Genomic DNA, 21,644 nt, shown 5'->3' on the forward strand with positions numbered 1-21,644 from the left:
CCAAAGTGCTAGGATTACAGGCATGAGCCGTCGCACCTGGCCGGCCACATTTCTTGGATCTGCACATGACCTTTTCTCTGATGTGTGTCCCTGGTATCTCTTCCTCTTCTTATAAGGACACCCGTCCTACTGGATTAGATACCATTCTTATGACTTATTTAACCTTCATTATCTTTTCAGGGCCTCATCTCCAAATACAGTCACACTGGGAGTTAGCGCTTCAACATATGAATTTTGGAGGAATATAATTCAGTCCTTAACAGTGTAATGGATGCACACAAGTTTTAAAATATTTATTTATTGTGGTAAAATGTAAGTAACATAACACTTACTATTTTAACTATTTTTCAGTATATAGTTCTGTGGCATTAAGTACATTCACAATGATCTGCGGCCATCACCCTTATCTTCTCCAGAAATGTTTCTTCTTCCCAAACTGAAACTCTATACCCATTAAACACTCCCTCTTCCCCCTCCCCCTATCCTCTGGCAGTCACCATTACGCTTTCTGTCTCTATGAATTTTTTTGAGACAGAGTTTTGCCCTTTTGCCCAGGCTGGTATGAAGTTGCACAATCTCGGCCCACTGCAATCTCCGCCTCCCGGGTTCAAGCGATTTTCCTGCCTCAGCCTCCCAAGTAGCTGGGATTATAGGTGCCTGACACCACGCCCAGCTAATTTTTTTGTATTGTTAGTAGAGATGGGGTTTCGCCATATTGGCCAGGTTGGTCTCGAACTCCTGACCTCAGGTGATCCACCCGACTCAGGCTCCCAAAGTGCTGGGATTACACGTGTGAGCCACTGTGCCTGGCCCTGTCTCTATAAATTTGACTACTTTAGGTACCTCATATGAATGTAATCATATAAGATCTATACTTTTATGATTGGCTTATTTTACTTAGAAGGTCTTTAAGGTTCATCCACAGTGTAGCATATGTCAGAATTTCCTTCCTTTTTAAGGCTGAATAATACAAAAGTTTTTTTTTTTTTTTTTTTTTTTTTTGAGATGGAGTCTTGCTCTGTCGCCCAGGCTGGAGTGCGTGGTGCGATCTCGGCTCACTGCAAGCTCCGCCTCCCGGCTTCACGCCATTCTCCTGCCTCAGCCTCCCAAGTAGCTGGGACTACAGGCGCCCACCACCATGCCTGGCTAATTTTTTTTTTTTTTTTGAGACGGAGTCTCGCTCTGTCACCCAGGCTGGAGTGCACTGGCACGGTCTCGGCTCACTGCAAGCTCCGCCTCCCAGGTTCACACCATTCTCCTGCCTCAGCCTCCGGAGTAGCTGGGACTCCAGGCGCCCGCCGCCATGCCCGGCTAATTTTTTGTATTTTTCAGTAGAGACGGGGTTTCACCGTGTTAGCCGGGATGGTCTCGATCTCCTGACCTCGTGATCCGCCTGCCTTGGCCTCCCAAAGTGCTGGGATTACAAGCATGAGCCACCGTGCCTGGCCAATACAAAAGTTTCATATTTTGATGAAGTCCAATTAATTTTATTTTTTTGGAGACAGGATCTTGGTCTGTCACCCAGGCTAAAGTACAGTGGCACAATCATGGTTCACCACAGCCTTGATCTCCTGGGCTCGAGGAATCCTTCTGTCTCAGCCTCACAAGTAGCTGGGACTATGGGTGCATGCCAACAAACCCAGCTAATCTTTCAAACTTTTTACAGACATGGTGGGGGGGTGTCTCTTTATGTTGCCCAGGCTGGTCGTGAACTCCTGGGCTCAAGTGAGCCTCCTGCCTTGGCCCCACCAAAGTGCTGAGATTACAGGCTTGAAGCCACCGCACCTGGTCTCAATTTTTTTCTTTTGTTACTTGTCCTTTGGTCTCACAGCTAAGAAACTATTGCCTAATCCAAAGTCACGAAGATTTATACCTACATTTTCTTCTATGAGTATTTTAGCTTTAGCTTTACCTTTAGGTCTTTGATTCATTTTGAACTAATTTTCATATATGTGAGGTATAGGTTCAACTTCATTCTTTTGCATGTGATATTCAATTGTTCAAGCACCATTTTTTTTTAATTAATTTATTTATTTATTTTGAGATGGAGTCTTGCTCTGTTGCCCAGGCTAGAGTGCAATGGCACAATTTTGGCTCATTGCAACCTCCAGCTCCCAGGTCCAAGCGATTCTCCTGCCTCAGCCTCCCGAGTAGTTGGGATTACAGGCGTCCACCACCACGCCCAACTAATTTTTGTATTTTAGTATTTCACCATCTTGGGCAGGCTGGTTTCGAACTCCTAACCTGGTGATCCACCCGCCTTGGCCTCCCAAAGTGCTGGATTATAGGCGTGAGCTAACGCACCCGGCCTTTTTTTTTTTTTTTTTTTGAGACAGAGTTTCACTCTTGTTGCCCAGGATGGAGTGCAATGGCACAATCTCGGCTCACTGCAACCTCTGCCTCCCAGGTTCAAGTGATTCTCCTGCCTCAGCCTCCCGAGTAGCTGGGATTACAGGCACGTGCTACCATGTCTGGCTAATTTTGTATTTTTAGTAGAGATGGGGTTTCTCCATGTTGGTCAGGCTGGTCTTGAACTCCCGACCTCAGGTGATCCACCTGCCTCGGCCTCCCAAAGTGCTGGGATTACAGGTGTGAGCCACCGCACCTGGCCTTGTTTTTAAAATAGAGAAAGGGTCTCATTATGTTGCCCAGGTTGGCTTCGAACTCCTGGGCTGAAGCAATCCTCCTGCCTCAGCTTCCCAAAGTGCTGGGATTACAGGAGTGAACCACCACAACCAGCCTGCTTTTGTTTTTATTTCTGAGACAGGGTCTCATCCTGTTGCCCAGGCTGGAGAGTGGTACCATTATAGTGCACTGCAGCCTTGAACTCCTGGGCTCAAGGGATCCTCTTGCCTTAGCCTCCCAAGTAGCTAAGGACTGCAGGTGTGTGCCACCATTCCCAGCTAATTTTTAAAATTTCTTTGTAGAGACAGGGTCTTGCTGTGTTGCCTGGGGTGGTCTCTGACTCCTGTCCTCAAGTGTCTTCTTGTCACAGCCTCCAAAAGTGCTGGGATTACAGATGTGAGCTACTGTGCCTGGCCTAAACTATTTTAACGATAGCAAGACTATGCTTCATTAATAGGTTGGGTGTAAAAGTTGAAACCCCTAAAAGCAGCATCTTCTAAGCTTTTTTTTTTTTTTATCATAGTAACTAATTATTCTGTTTAATTTTCTCTTTTCCAGGAGTTTTCTCTCCCAGAACTCCTACCCTTCTGTTCCAATCTAACTAAGTTCCTGGGACTTCCCTTTACTGTTTTCCTGAATTGGATCTAGTGATTACTGGATGTTGTCAGATACCCTGATTTCTCCCTCATTTTGCTTGAGCACACGTTTAAGTAACTCTTTTTTTAAATTTATTTTTATTTTTTGAGATGGAGTTTTGCTCATTGCCCAGGCTGGAGCGCAATAGCACAATCTCGTATGACTGCAACCTCCACCTCCCGGATTCAAGCGATTCTCCTGCCTCGGCCTCCTGAGTAGCTGGGATTACAGGTGCCCACCATCATGCCTGGCTAATTCTTTTGTATTTTTAGTAGAGATGAGGTTTCACCATGTTGGCCAGGCTGGTCTCAAACTCCTGACGTCGTGATCCACCTGCCTCAGCCTCCCAAAGTGCTGGGATTACAGGTGTGAGCCACCATGCCCGGCCCGCCAGTTTGATTTTTGTCCTTTTATGGGCTCCTTTTTTTCCTCTTTGGAAACTTAGAATCTTCTTTATATTTAGAGTTCAAACATTTCACATGGTTGAATTTTTTTTTTCTTTTAGTTCTGTACTAGTGGATTCTTTCAGTTCTAGGAAATTTTCTTGCATTATTTTTTCAATAATTTTCTGTCCTTCATTTACTTTGTTTTCTCTCTCACATAATATTAGTCCTGTTGAACTAATTCTTTATCTTATTTTCTCTCACAATAAATTCTCTCACAATAAATTTCTCTCACAATAAATTCTCTCACAATTTCCACCTCTTTGTATATTTATTCTGTTTTCTTTCTTTTTTTTTTTTTTCCCCTGAGACAGGGTCTGGCTCTGTTGCCCAGGCTAGAGTGCAGTGGTGTTATTTCAGCTCACTGCAACCTCTGCCTCCTGGGCTTAAGCCATCCTCCCACCTCAGCCACCTGAGTAGCTGGGATTACAGGCATATGCCACCATACTTGGCTTATTTTTGTATTTTTTTTGTAGAGAAAGGGTTTTGCCATGTTGCCCAGGCTGGTCTTGAACTCCTGGGCTCAAACGATCTGCCTACCTTGGCCTCCTAAAGTGTTGGGATTATAAGCGCAAGCCAACGCACCCGGCCCTATTTTCTTTTTTCTTTTTTGAAATAAGGTCTCTTGCTGTGTCACCCAGACTGGGGTGCAGCTTCCTAAAGTGTTGGGATTACAGGCATGAGCCACCGCACCCAGCCCTATTTTCTTTTTCTCTTCTTTTTTGAAGTAAGGTATCTTGCTCTGCCACCCAGGCCGGGGTGCAGCACCACCATCCTGGCTCGCTGCTCCCTTGACCTCCCAGGATCAGGCAATACTTACACCTCAGCCTCCTGAGTAGCTAGGACCACAGGTGCGCATCACCATACCCGGCTAAGTTTTAAAACATTTTTAAAGAGATGGGGTCTCACTATGTTGCCCAGGCTTCTTCTATTTTCTTTAAAAGTTCAGTGACTTTATCTTTCGATATTTTAATTAAATTTATAATTTGGCAATTTATTTTAAATTTCAAGATCTACTTTTAAACCTTGGATTGTTACTTCATCTGAGTATCCTAGTATACTAATTAGGTTTTCCTTTCTAAATTCTCTTAAGTTTCTGTTTATCTGCCCCCACACTTCATGTTGGAGACTTTTCTTAAATCTCTAATAACGCTTAGTTGTCTGTTCATACATAAGATGAGGCAGTTGGAATGCTGATGGGTAGTCTTGTGAACTTGGGAGGTGTCTTAGTCTATCTTATGTTGCTATAAAGGCATGCCTGCGGCTGGGTAATTTATAAAGAAAACGGGTTTATTTAGCTCACAGTTCTGCAGGCTGTACAAGAAGCAAGGCACTAGCATCTGCTCAGTTCTGGTGAGGGTTTTTGTGCTGCATCAAAACATGGCGGAGAAGGTCAAGGAAAAGTGTCTGTGCAGATGCAAAGAGAAATCAAACCCGAGGTGAGTCCTGGCTTTACAACAAACCACTTCTCGAAGGAACAAATCCATTCTCCTGATAACCAATGTAGTTTCGCAAGTGTGAGAACTCACTACAGTAAGAATGACACCAAGTCCTTCATGAAGAATCTGCCCCCATGAGCCAAACACCTCCCATCAGGACCCACCTCCCAATACTATCACACTGGGAATCAAATTTCAACATGAGATTTGGTAGAGACAAAAAAAACCACATCCAAACCATAGCAGGAAGTTCCTGCCAACTTGCCCAACTACACTTTAAAGTGGGTGGGTAGGAAACCAGCTATTGTGCTAGAATAAAGAATACTTTACTCTTAGGCCATTCAATACTCAGTTAGCCCAAATCTCCCCAGATTATCAGAATGCTTAATTTTAGCCTGGATAAATGCCTAGATATTGTATCTGAGATATAGGGAGGGTTCTGCTCTTCCTTATGTAGACCTTCATTTAGTCTCCCTGTTCTCAGCCTTGCTTCTCACTCTTGCTCTGTCTGGTAGTTATCTCCAAATCTCGGTCTCCCTAAAGCACTTCTGGGCTGACAGGCCCCCTTCCTTTCTGCAGCACCCTCTACACCCATTCTACATTATGCTTTTCTCCATTTTATTTTGTCAGACCACACTTACTTTTTGCATGTCAAATAAAAAAAAAATTATCTTCCGATGTCCCCCTTCTCATTTTCTATTTTGTGTCACTTTTATTTATCATCATTTTATGGGGTCTCAGGAAGAAGAGGCAGTAAATACATGTGCTCGGTTAGCTAGGTTTAATCAAAAATCCTAAATGTAAGTTTTAAAAAAGATATCTGGAGCAGGGCAGGAACTAATATTTTTTGCCTGTGTGGTGGCAAGAAATAAAAACTAAAAATCTGAATCTGTGTTAGGACAGTATTTCCGTGTATGACATAGCGCTTAGCAACTTAATTCTCCAGATCCACATATTTCAAGGACATGAGGCATCTCAGACACCTACTTCAAACCTCACTTTATAGTTAAGACCACAAGTAGAATGATTTGCCCGAGGCCATACAAGTAAACAGTGGAAGAATGAGAACAGAAAGATCTATTGACTCCTAGTTGAATTTTCTCTTACCTTACCACACTGCTAGGGAGTAACAAGACGGGCAGATCACGAGTCAGATGAGAAAGGTCATGGAAAATAGTCAAAGGATGACTTTTCCTGGGTAAATAGCCGGATGTCCAAGAAATGAAATGCTGGTCTGGCAGCACATCGTCTAACAGTTGGTACTCATATGTGGGAAGTACTGAAGTGGGAGATGACAGCAGGCCCAGGAACTGCAATGATCCAAGTGCATGTCGATCCTGGGAGGGAACAATTAGAGAGTCTGGGCAGGAATGAAACAGTAGAAACTGGTGAGTGAATGAATGTGAACGCTGAGGAGCGACTGGAATTTGTTAATGGGATTATGAGGCAGTATAAAGTGGTTAATTACGGTGGCGGAGGCAAGCAGGAGTAAAATGATGGCTTTTAACTCCTCTCAAGGACACCGAAAATTATTTTAATAAACACTGGAAGGCTGGGAATAAATATAATTCACACCATTCTTACTTTGTTGGTTTAGAGATAGCTTATCTACATCCTTAAATTAATGGCTGTAGCTACCCTCTGCATGGCTCCAAAAAAAAACAAAACCAAAATCGGCTGCGAGTCTGCACGAGAAAATCGGGTTGCACCAGGCCCTAGCCGCCCGCCGACTCGCTTAGCTGTCGGAGGCTAAATAAACAGCTCCCGAAGCAGTGTTTGGCACAGCGCAGGGTCGGAACGTGGACACTAATTTCCGCCCACGCTCCCCGCGTCCTGGCGGGATCACCACAGAACACGACGTCCATTGCTGGGGTCCTCGGCGATGCCCGTGTGCGCAGCCCCGCGAGTCTCAGGTCAGATGACCACTAATTTCGCGGCCACGTTCCGCGAAGCTAAGGGGCAAAAAACCAGCTTTCTAGGGACAAAGCGTCCCCCCAGCAGCCAGGGTCGATCCCGGCGCTGCTCCCGCGGCGCTTGGCTGCCCCGGGCGTAACGGGCCACGAGAAGAAGGGGGTGGGGCGCCGCTTAGGTTTGGGAAGACACGAAGCGGCTCCTCGGGCTTCCAGCGTCCACTTCCTACGGCAAGCAGGAAGAGACAAGCGCCACCCTGCGCTCGCGGAGCCGACCCCGGCTCTCCCCTCCCGTGGCCGCAGGGGTCGTGTGTGCGTGTGTGTGTGTGCGTGTGTGAGAGTGTGTGTGTGTGTGTATGCAGGGACGCTCCGCGCCCATCACTCTGTTTCGGTGCTAATCGACCGCCGTGGCGCCGAATTTCCTCCGCTTCCCAGTTCCTCACCGGCGTGCCCCGGAAGGCGCCCGGAGGCCCCCGGGCCGCCGCGTCACGCTCCCGGGAGGCTGAGGGAAAGGGAGGCAGCCGAGCGGGGAGCCCAGAGAGGCGCGCTGCGCCCCGCGGCGGGGCTGGGGGCGGGGCTAGGTGTCTCGCGCAGGGGGCGGGGCGTGGTGACGTCGCGGGCGCCTGGGCCGTGCTGTGGCGGCGGCGGTGGTAGTGGCGGCGGCGGTGGTAGTGGCGGCGGCGGCGGTAGTGGCGGCGGCGCCCGGGCGGCAGCGGCAGCAGTAGCGGCAGCCCTGAGGACGGTGAGACGGCGGCGGCGGCGGCGGCGGCAGCGCGGAAGTCGCGCGGGACCCAGAGCTTCCCCCCTGTCGCTAGTGCTGAGGCTTTCGCCTTTCCTACCCAGCTTCTTGCTCACGGCCCGGGCTGGGCTGGGCAGGGCAACGCGCCCCCGGGGAGGGGCGGAGCTGTAGGTGAGGCTTCGCGACCCCCTCCCCCTCCTCGCCAGCCCGGGGGGTGGGGAGGGGCGGGCCCCACCCAGACCACCGGCGCCCACCCGCGGGCTCCACCCAGCCGGGCTCCGGGATTGGGCGGGAGCCGAGGCGGTCGATGTGGGGATCCTGGGGCGGGAGGTGGGGTACTGGGGACTGGGGCTCTGGGCACTTGGGGGAACGGAGGGTGGGAGGCTTAGGACTAGTGAAGCTGCGGACGAGGTAGTGGGGAGACGGAGAAATTGGGGAGCCATGAGGTTGGGGTGCGGTCAGGGTGGATCTTTGGGTTAGGTGAGTGATGTAAAATGCTGAAGATGATTCTTTTCTTTTTGATGAAATGGTGAGATAAAAGATGAAGCGTTGTATTTCAAAAGGACGATGAGCTGTGCGTGTTGCCTTTGAGGCAGTTGGAGAACCTATTTTATTGCACTAGATCTCACGTTTCTACTTTAGGGTTCGATTCTTCTTCTTCTGGCGGGGTGGGTGGGGGGGTCGGAGAGGGAAGAGAATCCCCTTACTTTGGCTCAGGTAAATTGTGAGCGTGGATGTATCTGAAAGTTTTACACCCAAGAAGAGGGAGATCTTCGGCTTAGACAACTTCGTTCTGGCAGCCACCATTTGGGTCGCATTACACTTAGCTCCTTCAAGGTGGTGTCTTCCAGTTTTTTTTGCCCTCTATGCCTAAAAGATCTCATACCACCCTTTTACAGGCTTTATCCTGGCCCCTTGAGAGAAGGCCCTAGACTCAGGTGGTTGCTTTGGAAGGCACATTGCCGAATAATAGTTGCAGGTAGTTGTGGTTGACTGCTTTGGGTGGATAAAGTGAACAATTGGAATAGTTCTGTTGGAGCTAATTATATGAAAAATGCTTAAATGTTTTAAAGTACAACCGTCTTTTACAGCGTGTTGCTTGCTCAGTACACCTTGACTTTTAGACGTTTTGTGTTCAATGCTAAATTGTTGAAATTTTATTTCTCATTTGCAGTTATATTTCTTGCGGTCTTTATTAAAACACTTTAAAATGAAATGGAACTCTTTTTTTTTTTTGGTAGGCTCCTCAATTTCTGAGAAATGTTCTTGGAGTCAAGTGCTTTAAAAACATTTTGGGGGCAGGCGTCTCACTTTGTATGGAAATATTACTAAGAGTAAGCAGTGTTCAGTGTTCTTCACATCACTCTTTCACAACTTAGCACTTTAAATCAGAATCTTCTTTTCTGGATTCCTGCTCCCTATTAGATTACGGTATTCACTGGCCCTACTTATCAGTTCCTGTCCTTTAAGCTATTTCTTGTTCAGAAAACAGGTCCCATGATGGACGTGTATTATGTAATGGATGGAAGTAGACTCACAATAATTCATTTATGGAGGAAGAGAAGCTGTCAGAAAGTGGGATTTAAGCAGTGACTTCCCAAGGCTTACCCAGTTTATTTGGGAAAATAGCCAGAGAAGTGCTTTCTTGTAACCCAGAAGAGAAATATACAGATAAGAATTTCAATAGTTGCAGATCGTTGCTTTTTCTAAGTGCCTACTTAATGAGCAGATTACTGTCTTCCAGCAAATACTTCTACTTTGTAGAGAGGTATGGGAAACAGGACATAATAGGTATTAAGTGAGAAAGTGTGTGTTCCAATTTATAATTATAAATAAAAGATTTAATTAACAGTATTCAGTTAATTCATTTGGTAAAGTGAATAGTTTTGACTTTGGATTACTTAGAAGGAAAACAAAATTGACATATCTAGTTTTCGCTTTTAAATTATACATAGACTTAATTAATTGGGACAAATGTGAACTAAGATACTGGGTAAAACGTGTGTGTACTCCTAAAATGACATTTGCATGGCTGGTAGTAAGCTGTGATTCTTGTCCTTGTAGGAATGACATCACATAATTTGGGGAAAGTCTAAGGTAAAAGTAAGCTATTTCGTTTAGCATTTCTTGTGCCTGAAACTATGCCTACATTTTATTTTTCAAAAAATGTTGCTTGCTAGTCATTACTTGTGATATCCTTGTTGAGTCTACTGAGGTGTTCTTTTTTTTTTTCCTTCATTACCTGTGTCATAGATAAGTATGCCAGTCTGTTAATTCAGCATTAATACTGCAAACTTAAAAGTGAAGGTTCTTGGCCGGGCGTCGTGGCTCACGCCTGCAATCCCAGCATTTTGGGAGGCCGAGGCGGGCGGATCACGAGGTCAGGAGATCGAGACCATCCTGGCTAACACGGTGAAACCCCGTCTCTACTAAAAATACAAAAAATTAGCCGGGCTTGGTGGCGGGTGCCTGTAGTCCCATCTACTCCGGAGGCTGAGGCAGGAGAATGGCGTGAACCCGGGAGGCGGAGATTGCAGTGAGCCGAGATCATGCCACTGCCCTCCAGCCTGGGCGACAGAGCAAGACTTCGTCTCAAAAAAAAAAAAAAAAAAAAAAAGTGAAGGTTCTCGGCTGCGCGCGGTGGCTCATGCCTGTAATCCCAGCACTTTGGGAGGCCGAGGCAGGCAGATCACAAGATCAGAAGTTCGAGACTAGCCTGGCCAACATGGTGAAACTCCATCTCTACTAAAAATACAAAAATTAGTCCGGGCACGGTGGCTCACGCCTGTAGTCCGAGCACTTTGGGAGGCTGAGGTGGGTGGATCACGAGGTCAGGAGTTCGAGACCAGCCTGACCAACATGGCGAAACCCTGTCTCTACTAAAAATATAAAAATTAGCCGGGTGTGGTGGCGCACGCCTGTAATCCCAGCTACTCAGGAGGCTGAGGCAGAAGAATTCCTTGAGCCTGGGAGGCAGAGGCTGCAGTGAGCCGAGATCATGCCACTGCACTCCAGTCTGGGCTACAGAGCGAGATTCCATCTCAAAAAAATAAAATAAAATAAAAATAAAAATTAGCTGGGTGTGCTGGTGCACACCTGTAACCCCAGCTACTCAGGAGGCTGAGGCAGGAGAATCGCTTGAACCTGGGAGGTGGAGCTTGCAGTGAGCCGAGATTGCGCTACTGCACTCCAGCCTGAGTCACAGAGCGAGACTTCGTCTCAAAAAAAAAAAGAAGGTTTTCATAGCAACAGCTGCTCGGTTTTACACTATGTTTACATTTAGAAGTATGAGAGTTGTTAAATGTGTGTTTTACACATATTTCATTAGAAACATTAATGGAGAAAGATCAAGAAATGAAGTATCTTGGTTTAAGAATCAGTACATTGATTATCAATTTTCAGAGATATATAGTAAAATAAACTTAGCATACAGATTATGTGGAATATAATTTTTTTTTCTTATTTTTTGTGTGTGGAATATAATTGAAATCTGTTGCTCATGAAGTCTTTCAGTGTATTAAGAGTGTGGGTTCTGGGGTCAGAGTGCCTGAGTTCAAATCCTGGCTTTGCCATGGTATGATGTAGGGCAAACTGCTTAATGTTATTTCCTAACCTTAACCTGTGCGTTAATTTCTTCATCTGCAAAATAGAAATAATAACAGTAGTACCTAACCTCTTAAGCTGGTCAGATGAATTAATTCATGTATTTAGAACAGTTTGGGCATGTAATTAGCTGGTTCACTAACATCATTGGAAGTTTTACTGTGAATACTGTTTTTACTTAATAAGTATATATTAAATATGTATTATGTACCACATATTCTAGATGCTGGTACCATAGTAGTGAACACGTCTCCCAGCACTTTGGGAGGCCAAGGCTCAGATCGTGAGGTCAGGAGATCGAGACCAGCCTGGCCAGCATGGTGAAACCCCGTCTCTACTGAAAATACAAAAAATTAGCTGGGGGTGGTGGCGCATGCTTGGAATCCTGGCTACTCGCGGGGCTAAGGCGGGAAAATCTCTTGAACCCAGGAGGTGGAGGTTGCAGTGAGTGGAGATCATGCTATTGCACTCCAGCCTGGGTGACAGAGCAAGACTGTGTCTCAAAAAAAAAAAAAAATTAGCGTGGCAGTATGTGCCTATAGTCTCAGCTACTCAGGAGACTGAAGCAGGAGGATCACTTGAACCTAGGGGTTCAAGGTTGCAGTGAGCTGTCATTCCGTCGTTGCACTCCAGCCTGGGCAACAGTGAGGGAGGCTGTCTCAAATACATAATAAATAAATAAAAGTAAGGGCAGTAGTCAGGAGCTTATGTTGTATTGTTCCAGGTGAGGGTATCTCTGAACAAGGGGAAATGGTGAGAAGGGGTTGGATTTTGTATATATTTTGAGGGTAGACCTATAGAATTTGTTGGTGATTGTTTGTGGGATGTGGGCCAAATAGAAGAATAAACAATAAGGTTTTTGGCCTGAATAACTAGAAGAATAAAGTTGCCAGTAACTGAATTGGAGATGGTAATTCATGGAGCATGTTTGTGGAGAAACCAGAAGTTCAGGGTGATGTCCAGGAAGAGTGAGCAATGTGGCTGTTTTCAGCTTCTTTGTAGTATTTATGATTATGAGATAGGCGAGATCATCAGGGGGGTGAATTTTGGTAGAGAAGAGATCCGAACATCTGAGCCTTGGGGACTGATTCATTCACTTATTCATTCATAAGTTACTTAGTGAGTATGGTTCTTCTAGGTACCTTTTTAGGCACTGGGGATATAAACCTGACAAAAGTTTTCACCTTCATGGAACTGGCCTTCTAGATAGGTGAGGGGAATCAAGAGGAACCAGTAAAGGAGAGAGATAAGAAATCATTGAGTTAGGGGAAGACCAGGCAGGTATGATATTCCAGAAATGAAGGAGAGGAAGCTTTCAAGAAGGAGGGAATGGTCAACTGTGTCATTGTTTAAAGTTGTGTCAGAATGTTGAGTAAGAGAGAATTCTGCTTGATTATAATGTCTAATAACAGGGAAATGACTAAATACGTTTTAGTGTGAGATAGATGAGACAAATATAAGAGTCCTTTGGTTTTTTACTTCTCTGGGGTTTTTTTTTTTTTTTTTTTGAGACGGAGTCTTGCTCTGTTGCCCAGGCTGGAATGCAGTGGCGCGATCTCTGCTCACTGCAAGCTCCGCCTCCTGGGTCCACGCCATTCTCCTGCCTCAGCCTCCGGAGTAGCTGGGACTACAGGTGCCCGCCACCACGCCTGGCTTTTTTTTTTTTTTTTTTTTTTTTGTATTTTTAGTAGAGACGGGGTTTCACCGTGTTAGCCAGGATGGTCTCAATCTCCTGACCTCGTCATCCACCCGCCTCAGCTCTCAAACTGCTGGGATTACAGGCGTGAGCCACCGCACCCGGCCTCATTCTCCGGGTTGATTTTTAAGAAATATTTCAGCCAGGCACAGTGTCACATGCCTGTAGTTCCAGCTGCTCTGGAGGCTGAGGCAGGAGGATTGCTTGAGTCCAGGAGATCAAAGCTGTAGTGTGCTATAATGCAGATGTGTGTAGCCACTGCACTCCAGCCAGGGCAACATAGTGAGACCCCATCTCTAAAGTAAAAAAAATTCATTCTTTTCAGAACAAAATAGGCAACCAGGGGAGTGCTAAGGAAAGGTACATGACTTTTTATTGTTGTTGTTAATTTTATGTACACTTATTTTAAGAAATAGGTAATATATGTACTAAATTAGAAGGTATAGGAGAATACACAGTTAAAAGTCTCTCCTATCCCATCTAATTCTTTCTGAAGGCACTGTTTGCAGTTTCTTGTTTTTTCTTTTTAACCAGTGAAATTTTGTGTAATACGACATTACCTATTCTAAAATTGCATAAATATAAGAAACATTTTATCTTCCACTTTGATATTGAACACTGGCAATATTTTATACTTCTCGAGAAGGGTCTTGGTCTGTTATTCAGTCTGGAATGCAATGGTGTGGTTATAGCTTACTGCAGCCTTGAATTCCTGGGCTCAAGCGATCTTCCCACCTCAGCCTCCAGAGTAGTTGGGACTGTAGCCGTGTGCCACCATGCCTGGCTAATTAAAAAAAATTTGTGGCGAGACAAGGTGTCATTATGTTGCCCAGGCACTATTTTAGAATAGATTATTTAAAAGATAGTTTTAGAAGCTTGTCAAGGGAAATAGTGACTGCTAGGATCAAACATGGATTCACTAAGTCACATCAGACAGTCGTTGCCTAGAATTGACTTGGTTACTTGACTGATAAATAAAGGAAATGCAGTAGTTGGAATTTATGTATACGTCAGCTAGGTTTTTTCATGCCATCTTTGTGGAAAGTATGAACATATGTGTCCTAGATTTCTTGAGGACAGGAACTATCTATTAGATACTTATTAAATACTTGATGAATGAATGGATGCTAGCATAATAATGTGAATTCACAACCTGTTGAATGGCTATCCCCAGGAAATAAAGAGGTGCTTATTGAGGATCTTGGGTTTGAGGAACTTGGTGTTAGACAACTCATCCATACATTTATTGAAATGACACAGGATGGTAGCAAGACTGGTGGCATAGAGGATAATGGCAGCTGTGAACTAGTTGCCAGCATGTCCTCACTGAGTATGGGGGATGTCCAGGTGGTCATTAGCTGATAGTGAAGAGGTCGAGGTTGAAGACTATGCTGCTGAATAGCATGAGAACTAGACGAAGATTTTACGTAAGGGTTTGGGAGTAGTGGTCTGGAACTGGCACTGGCAGAAGGGAAGGTACCAGCCTCATTTCCCAGTATTGGGTGTGGAGTGTAAGAGACTGAGTAGCTTTCACTTAAAAGGACTATATGAGAAGAGGTGTCCTGATTGGAAAGTCAGGTTTCAGTTAAGGCAGAGAGCTAGCAAGAACATTTCCCAAGGAAGCTGAGGACTTTTAGAGGAGTTTCTTGATAAAAGAATGAAGTTCCATGAGAGTGTATTTTTCCACCCTATTGGCTTCATGTTATCATCATTTAAACTTTAAAATTATGTCTCTTCATCTTAATAAAAAACTCCAGATTCATACTTTATTGCTTTAAGTTGCTCTCTGCTTTACAGACTTAGAGTTGTCTGCATTTGCTATGTATCTCCATTTCTTCACCTGTGACTTCTCAACCTATTTCTGTCTTGTTTCTATCACCATCATTTCAGTGAAACTGAAAATAGCTAGTGAAAATATGTATGAAAATAGCCAATGTCTATTTTACTATCTTCTTATTTAACCTCTTAGCAGCTGTGCTAGTTTCTGTTGGCTGTATAACAAATTACCCCCTAACTTAAGAAACATTTATTGTTTCACAGATTTTGTAGATCAGGAATGTCGGTGCAGTTGGCACCTATGATTCAGGGTCTCTTACAAGGCTGCAGTCATCTCAGAGCGCTACCTGGGGAGGCTGTTTCCAGGCTCACTCGTGCAGCAATGGGCAGGCCTTGGGTCCTTGTTGGCTGCTTGCTGGAGAAATGAGTCCCTTGCCATTTGGGTTTCTGCGTACGATTACTTAAAATATGATATCTCACTGCTTCTGTCCTCAAAAGAGGACAGCTATTAGCCAGAATCTTTTTGTGACCTTATCTTGGAAGTGATGTGCTATCACTTTTGTTGTATTCTGTTATCAGCCAGTCACTAGGTCCAGTGCACTCAAGGCGGGGTTTCACAATGGCATGAATACTGAGAGGCAGGGATCATTCATAGTCATTTCAGGACTGTATACCACAGCAGCATTTGACAGAGTGGACACCTCTCCTTCCTTTGTAAAGCTCTCTCTTCTCTTGAGGTCTTCAGAGCACTTTTCTGTTTTTCTTGCTGGTTCTCTGGGCTCTTTTTCTGTCACTTTTTTTTTTTTTTTTTTTGAGGCAGAGTCTTGCTCTTTCGCCCAGGCTGGGGTGCAGTGGCACAATCTTGGCTCACTGCAACCTCCACCTCCTGGGTTCAAGTGATTCTCCTGCCTTAGCCTCTTGAGTAGCTGGGATTACAGGTGTGCACCACCACACCCAGCTAATTTTTGTATTTTTAGTAGAGATGGGGTTTCACCGTGTTGGCCAGGCTGGTCTTGAACTCCTGGCCTCAGGTGATCTGTCCGCCTCGGCCTCCCAAAGTGTTGGGATTACAGGCGTGAGCCACCGTGCCTGGCCTCTCAGTCACCTTTTGAGTCTTTCTATGCTTATTTATTAAATGTTTGAATTTCTTTGGGCTTTCTCATCATTTTCTATTTCATTTTTCATCTGTGTGCTGAGTATTCATTTTTATGTCTTAAGTTTTTACCTCTCTCCTGAGTCTGAGGACCACTATATCTAATTGCTACTGAATGTTTCCATTTGGATGCTCCTTAAACTGAACACATCCAGAACGGAATGTATGATTCCTGCACTTCCTCTGGTGTTTCTTAATTTGTTAAATGACACCACTGGGTGCCTAAGCTGGAAATGTGTGTGGTGTTCTTGATTTCTCCCTCCCCTCCACCTTCCATTTTACTATTCCTTTTTATTTTTTTAAAGCCATGGCTGTTTAGTGATGGTGTGAATGTTTTTATGAGGTAGTGCATCCTCTGCCAGGTTGCAAGCATTGAACCTGGTGCTAGGTGATTTTTTTTGTTTGTTTTTTCGAGATGGAGTTTCTCTCTGTCGCCCAGCTGGAGTGCAATGGTGCGCTTTCAGCTCACTGCAACCTCCATCTCCTGGGTTCAAGCGATTCTCCTGCCTCAGCCTCCTGAGTAGATGGGATTACAGGCATGTGCCACCACGCCCAGCTAATTTTATATTTTCAGTAGAGACGGGATTTCTCCATGTTGGTCAAGCTGGTCTCGAACTTCTGACCTCAGGTGATCCGCTTGTCTTGGCCTCCCAGAGTTCTAGGATTACAGGCGTGAGCTGCTGTGCCTGGCCTGCTAGGTGATTTTTAAGGTTCCTTCCAACTTGAGATACTGCGTGTGTAGCTATTGAAGATTTTTGAGTAGGAGACGCATGATCAGGGCTGTGCTTCAGAAAGGTGGCAACTCTTGAACAGTCATTTTTAGTTGTCCACCGAAGAATGAAACTAAACACCTGTATTCTTTTTAACTTTTTTTATTATGGTGTGCTAGGTGATGAATAGATAATTTTTATGTGACAGCCCTTTTGTATATATTATTTTCATTTTTTCCTCATTTTTATGCATTTATGTTTGGAAGCCCTTTTGCATGGAAATAAGATAATCAGGCCAGGTGCAGTGGCTCACGCCTGTAATCCCAGAACTTTGGCAGACTGAGGTGGGTGGATCACTTGAGACCAGGAGTTCAAGACCAGCCTGAGCAACATGGCGAAACCCCATCTCTACTAAAAAATAAAAAAATTAGCTGGGTGTGGTGGTGCACGCCTGTAATCCCAGCTACTCTGGAGGCTGAGGCACGAGAATTGCTTGAACCCTGGAGGCGGAGGTTGCAGTGAAGCGGGATTGCACCACTGCACTGCAGTCTGGGTGACAGAGCGAGACCCTGTCTCAGAAAAAAAAAAAAAAAAAGATAACCCAATGGGATGAAAATTTGTGTGAAGTTAAATTAAGTGTCTCTGCCATCCTGGCCAACGTGGTGAAACCCCGTCTCTACTAAAAATACAAAAATTAGCTGGGTGTGGTGCTGTGTGCCTGTAGTCCCAGCTATTTGGGAAGCTGAGGCGAGAGAATTGTTTGAACCTGGGACACAGAGGTTGCAGTGAGCCGAGATCACGCCATTGCACCCAGCCTGGTGACAGGGCGAGATTCTGTCTCTAAACAAACAAAAAAAAGTGTCCGAAATTGTAAAAACTTCTCAAGAAATAAACGTTCAGACCCTAAACATAATTTTACTGTAGGAATATAACTTCCCTTTTGAAGGAATTCTTTCTTGAAGCCATTATTTATGTATTTATTTGTTTTTAATTAATTAACTTTTTTTTTTTTTTTGAGATGGAGTTTTGCCCAGACTGGAGTGCAATGACGTGATCTCGTCTCACGGCACCTCCCAGGTTCAAGCAATTCTGCCCACCCCAGCCTCCCAAGTAGCTGGGATTACAGGCATGGGCAACTATGCCCGGCTAGTTTTTGTTTTTAGTAGAGATGGAGTTTCACCATGTTGGCTAAACTGGTCTCAAACTCCTGACCTCAGGTGATCTGCTCACCTCGGCCTCCCAAAGTGCTGGGATTATAGGCGTGAGCCACACTGCTGGTGATTGCCACCTTGCCTGGCTAATTTTAAAACTTATTTTTGTAGATATTGAGTTTTGGTTTTTTGCCCGGGCTGGTATCGAATTCATAGCTTCAAATGATCCTCCTTTCTTGGCCTCCCAAAATGCTGGGATTACAGGCATGAGCCACTGCGCCCAGCCTTGAAGCCCTTCTTGAATGTAACACATATGTAGAAAAGTATGTAAAACAAAAGTAAAGCTTTACAATTTATGAATCAGATACTTGTATAACTATGATGTAGGTCAAGCACTAGGACCTTACTGGCATTCCACAAGCTTCCCTTGAAGCTTCCCAATCACAACCCAGTCCTTCTCTCATAAAGGTAATCTCTGTCCAGATTGTAGGGGAATCACCTTCTTGCTTTTTTTGTATGTGTAGACCTTTTTAGTTTTGGCTTAGTTTTGATTGTTTTGCATCTTTATATGCATGGAATCATATTGTATGTATTCATGTCTGGCTTTGACTCAACATTTTGTTTGTAAGATTTAGATTTGTATGTAGCTGTTTGTTCATTTTCATTGCTGAATAGTATTCCATTGTATAAATATACTACAGTTTATTGTATTATTGATGGATATTTAGGTTGTTTCTAGTTTTGGGCTATTATGGATTATGCCACTATGACTATTCTTGTAAAGTTTTTTTTTTTTTTCCTGAGACGGAGTCTCGCTGTGTTGCCCAGGCTGGAGTGCAGTGGTGTGATCTCTGCTTACTGCAACCGCTGTCTACTGGGTTCAAGTGATTCTCCTGCCCCAGCCTCCCGAGTAGCTGGGATTACAGGTGCCCACCATCACACCCAGCTGTTTTTTTGTATTTTAAGTAGAGACGGGGTTTTGTCATGTTGACCAGGCTGGTCTTGAACTCCTGGCTTCAAATGATCCACCTGCCTCAGCCTCTCAAAGTGCTGGGGTTACAGGTGTGAGCCACTGTGCCTGGCGTTTTTTGTTTTTTTTTTTTTTTTGAGACAGTTTCGCTCTTGTCACCCAGACTGGAGTGCAGTGTTGTGATCATGGCTCACTGCAACCTTGACCTTCTGGGCTCAAATGATCCTCCCACCTCGGCCTCCCAAGTAACTGGGACTACAGGTGCATACCACCATGCTTGGCTAATTTTTTTTTTTTTTTTGATACTTTTTTGTAGAGATGGAGTTTTACCATGTTGCTCAGGCTGGTCTTGAACTCCTGAGCTCAAGTGATCTGCCCACCTTGGCCTCCCAAAGTGCTGGGACTACAGGTGTGAGCCACTGCACCTTGCCTTGTGCAAGTCTTTTAGTGCATATGTGTATGTAATTCTTTTGTGGATTTAGCCAGGAGTGAAAGTCCTGGGTCGTAGGATATGCATATGTACACTTTTAGATATCTGCCAAACAGTATCCCTCCCCTGTGGTTGTACAGATTACACGCCCCAAAGCGTGTCTGAGAGTTCATTTTGTTCCACGTCTTTGCCAGTACTTAGTATTGTCAATATTATTAACTTCAGCCGTTCTGGTGGATTTATAGTAGTATCTCTTGGTTTTAATCTGCATTTCACTTATTACTAATGAGGTTGAATAATTTTATATTGGTTACTTAGGAAACCTTTTGTGAAATGCTTATTCAAATGTTTTGCCCAATTTTGTTTATCTTTTTTTCTTACTATATCCTTATATATTTTGAATATGACCCCTTCTTTGGTTATTTGTGTTGCAAATATTTCCACCTTACTCTGTGGCTTGCCATTTAAGACTTCTTAAGGAGGCCAGGCACCGTGGCTCATGCCTGTAATCCCAGCACTTTGGGATGCTGAAGAGAGTGGATTGCTTGAGTCCAGGAGTTCGAGACCAGCCTGGGCAACATAGTGAAACCCTATCTCTATGAAAAATACAAAAAAAAAAAAAAAAAGAGACTCGAAAAAAAAAAGGAGAAAAGAAATATGTTAGGACCCTGATTGGAGTTTAATTGGATTTGTAGATTAATTTGGGTAGAATTACTTTTTTGTAATGAGGAATCTTTGACTAATTGAATATGATATCCCTGTTATTTATGTTGTATTTCATATCTCTCAGTAATGTTTTATAGTTTTCTGTGCAGTATTACACATCTTTTGTTAAATTTAGTCCTAGGTATCTGATGGTATTATAAATAGAATTCTAAGATCAATGTTATTTTCCGTTTCTTGTTGGTATATTGAAATAAAACTGAATTTTGAGTACTGACTCTGTATTTTGCTAATCAAGCCTTATAATAATTTTATCTGTAGATCCTTTTGGCTTTCCAACTTATATAACCATATCATTTGTGAATAATTACTGTTTTCTGTTTTTCTTCGCAATTCTTACACCTTTTTCTTTTCTTCACTGGCTAGGATTTCTGGCATGTTGTTGAATAGAGATAGGAGACGTCATTGTCTTTTCCCATCTCAAAGGGAAATCGTTCAACTTTTCATTGTTAGGCATGATGTTGTCAAGCACACTTACACAAGACAAGGCAAGGCTAAGACCTTGTCTGTCTGATTTGACTGGGAAAGACACAGCGAGCCTCTTTAGACTCAGACAGTTTATCTGTTACATAGTCAGCAGAAAGCAGAATAAGCCAAAGGTGCCTGCTCCCTGTGATCTTTGTCCCACATACCAAAAAGGATAACACCACAACAAAAGGGGCTGATGCCTACAGTGTGAGCTGGGGGATACTCTATTAATGAGGAGCCTATTCTAGGCTGCTGCTAAGTGGTTTTGTATTCTACAGCACTGTTCTAAGTTAGGCAGGGCTGAAGGTTCTATGCCTTGTCAGGACCCAGGATGCCATGAGAAACTGTCTCATGACAGCTTCTAAGAAGATAGGGAAGAGGTGACCTGGGAGAGCTCCATATAGGCTTTCCACCATCTCCTGTTCTAGGAGGATCACAGGGCATTCCTCCAAGACTCAGATAAGCTGCAGGTCACCAGAACACCATGGTGGAACTGTTTCCCTACAGATGTTTGTTATAGTTGCTTTTGCACATGTCCTTTATTAGATTAAGAAAGTTTCCTCCTATACCTACATTTTTATTCATTAGTAAATGTTAAAATCCGTCCAGTGTGTTTCATATCTGTTGGATGCTTCCCCCCCACCCCTTTCAACCCATTATTATGGCCAATTTCATGGATTTAAACATACATTCATTTCTGCTGGTTAACAAATTTCTTTCTTTCTTTTTTTTTGGAGACCGAGTCTTGCACCCTCGCCCAGGCTGGAATGCAATGACGTGATCTCGGCTCACTGCAACCTCCGCCTCCTGGGTTCAGACGATTCTCCTGCCTCAGCCTCCCGAGTAGCTGGGATTACAGGTGCCCACCACCACGCCCAGCTGATTTTTGTATTTTTGGTAGAGACGGGGTTTCACCATGTTGGCCAGGATGGTCTCGAACTCCTGACCTTGTGATCCCCCTGCCTTGGCCCCCCAAAGTGCTTGGATTACAGGTGTGAGCCACCACACTCAGCTGGTTAACACATTTCTAAGCATTTTTTTCCTTTGAAAGATTTTACTTACTTGAAAAAAAATTACTGTTGATGACTTTCTTCTCTCTGGCTGCCTGCCTTTTTCTGTGTGTGTGTGTGTATAAAGTTTTATTTTTTCTCATTGTTCATATAGAATTCAGG

General features: G+C 44.3%; 2 protein-coding genes across 21 annotated transcripts in view; one reads left to right on the plus strand and one right to left on the minus strand.

Moving 5' to 3' along the window:
• Positions 1 to 7,613, minus strand: part of RAD52 (RAD52 homolog, DNA repair protein) — a 79,961-nt gene extending 72,348 nt beyond the window's left edge. For 2 of the 6 annotated variants that reach the window (XM_063672299.1, XM_054442662.2), the window contains exon 1: positions 6,251 to 7,145. The gene's annotated coding sequence lies outside the window, so the exon portion shown is untranslated. Of the gene's footprint in view, positions 1 to 6,250 lie in introns of all 6 variants that reach the window. The other 4 variants (XM_063672301.1, XM_054442663.2, XM_063672298.1 and 1 more) reach the window with 4 other exon arrangements.
• The window catches only part of ERC1 (ELKS/RAB6-interacting/CAST family member 1), a 511,134-nt gene continuing 496,454 nt past the window's right edge, over positions 6,965 to 21,644 (plus strand). For 3 of the 15 annotated variants that reach the window (XM_054442652.2, XM_063672286.1, XM_063672294.1), the window contains exon 1: positions 7,660 to 7,795. The gene's annotated coding sequence lies outside the window, so the exon portion shown is untranslated. Of the gene's footprint in view, positions 7,057 to 7,555; positions 7,964 to 21,644 lie in introns of those variants that run through there. The other 12 variants (XM_063672285.1, XM_063672284.1, XM_063672295.1 and 9 more) reach the window with 6 other exon arrangements.

The sequence above is a fragment of the Pongo pygmaeus genome, chromosome 10 (genome assembly GCF_028885625.2).
Source record: "Pongo pygmaeus isolate AG05252 chromosome 10, NHGRI_mPonPyg2-v2.0_pri, whole genome shotgun sequence".
NCBI lineage: Eukaryota > Metazoa > Chordata > Mammalia > Primates > Hominidae > Pongo > Pongo pygmaeus.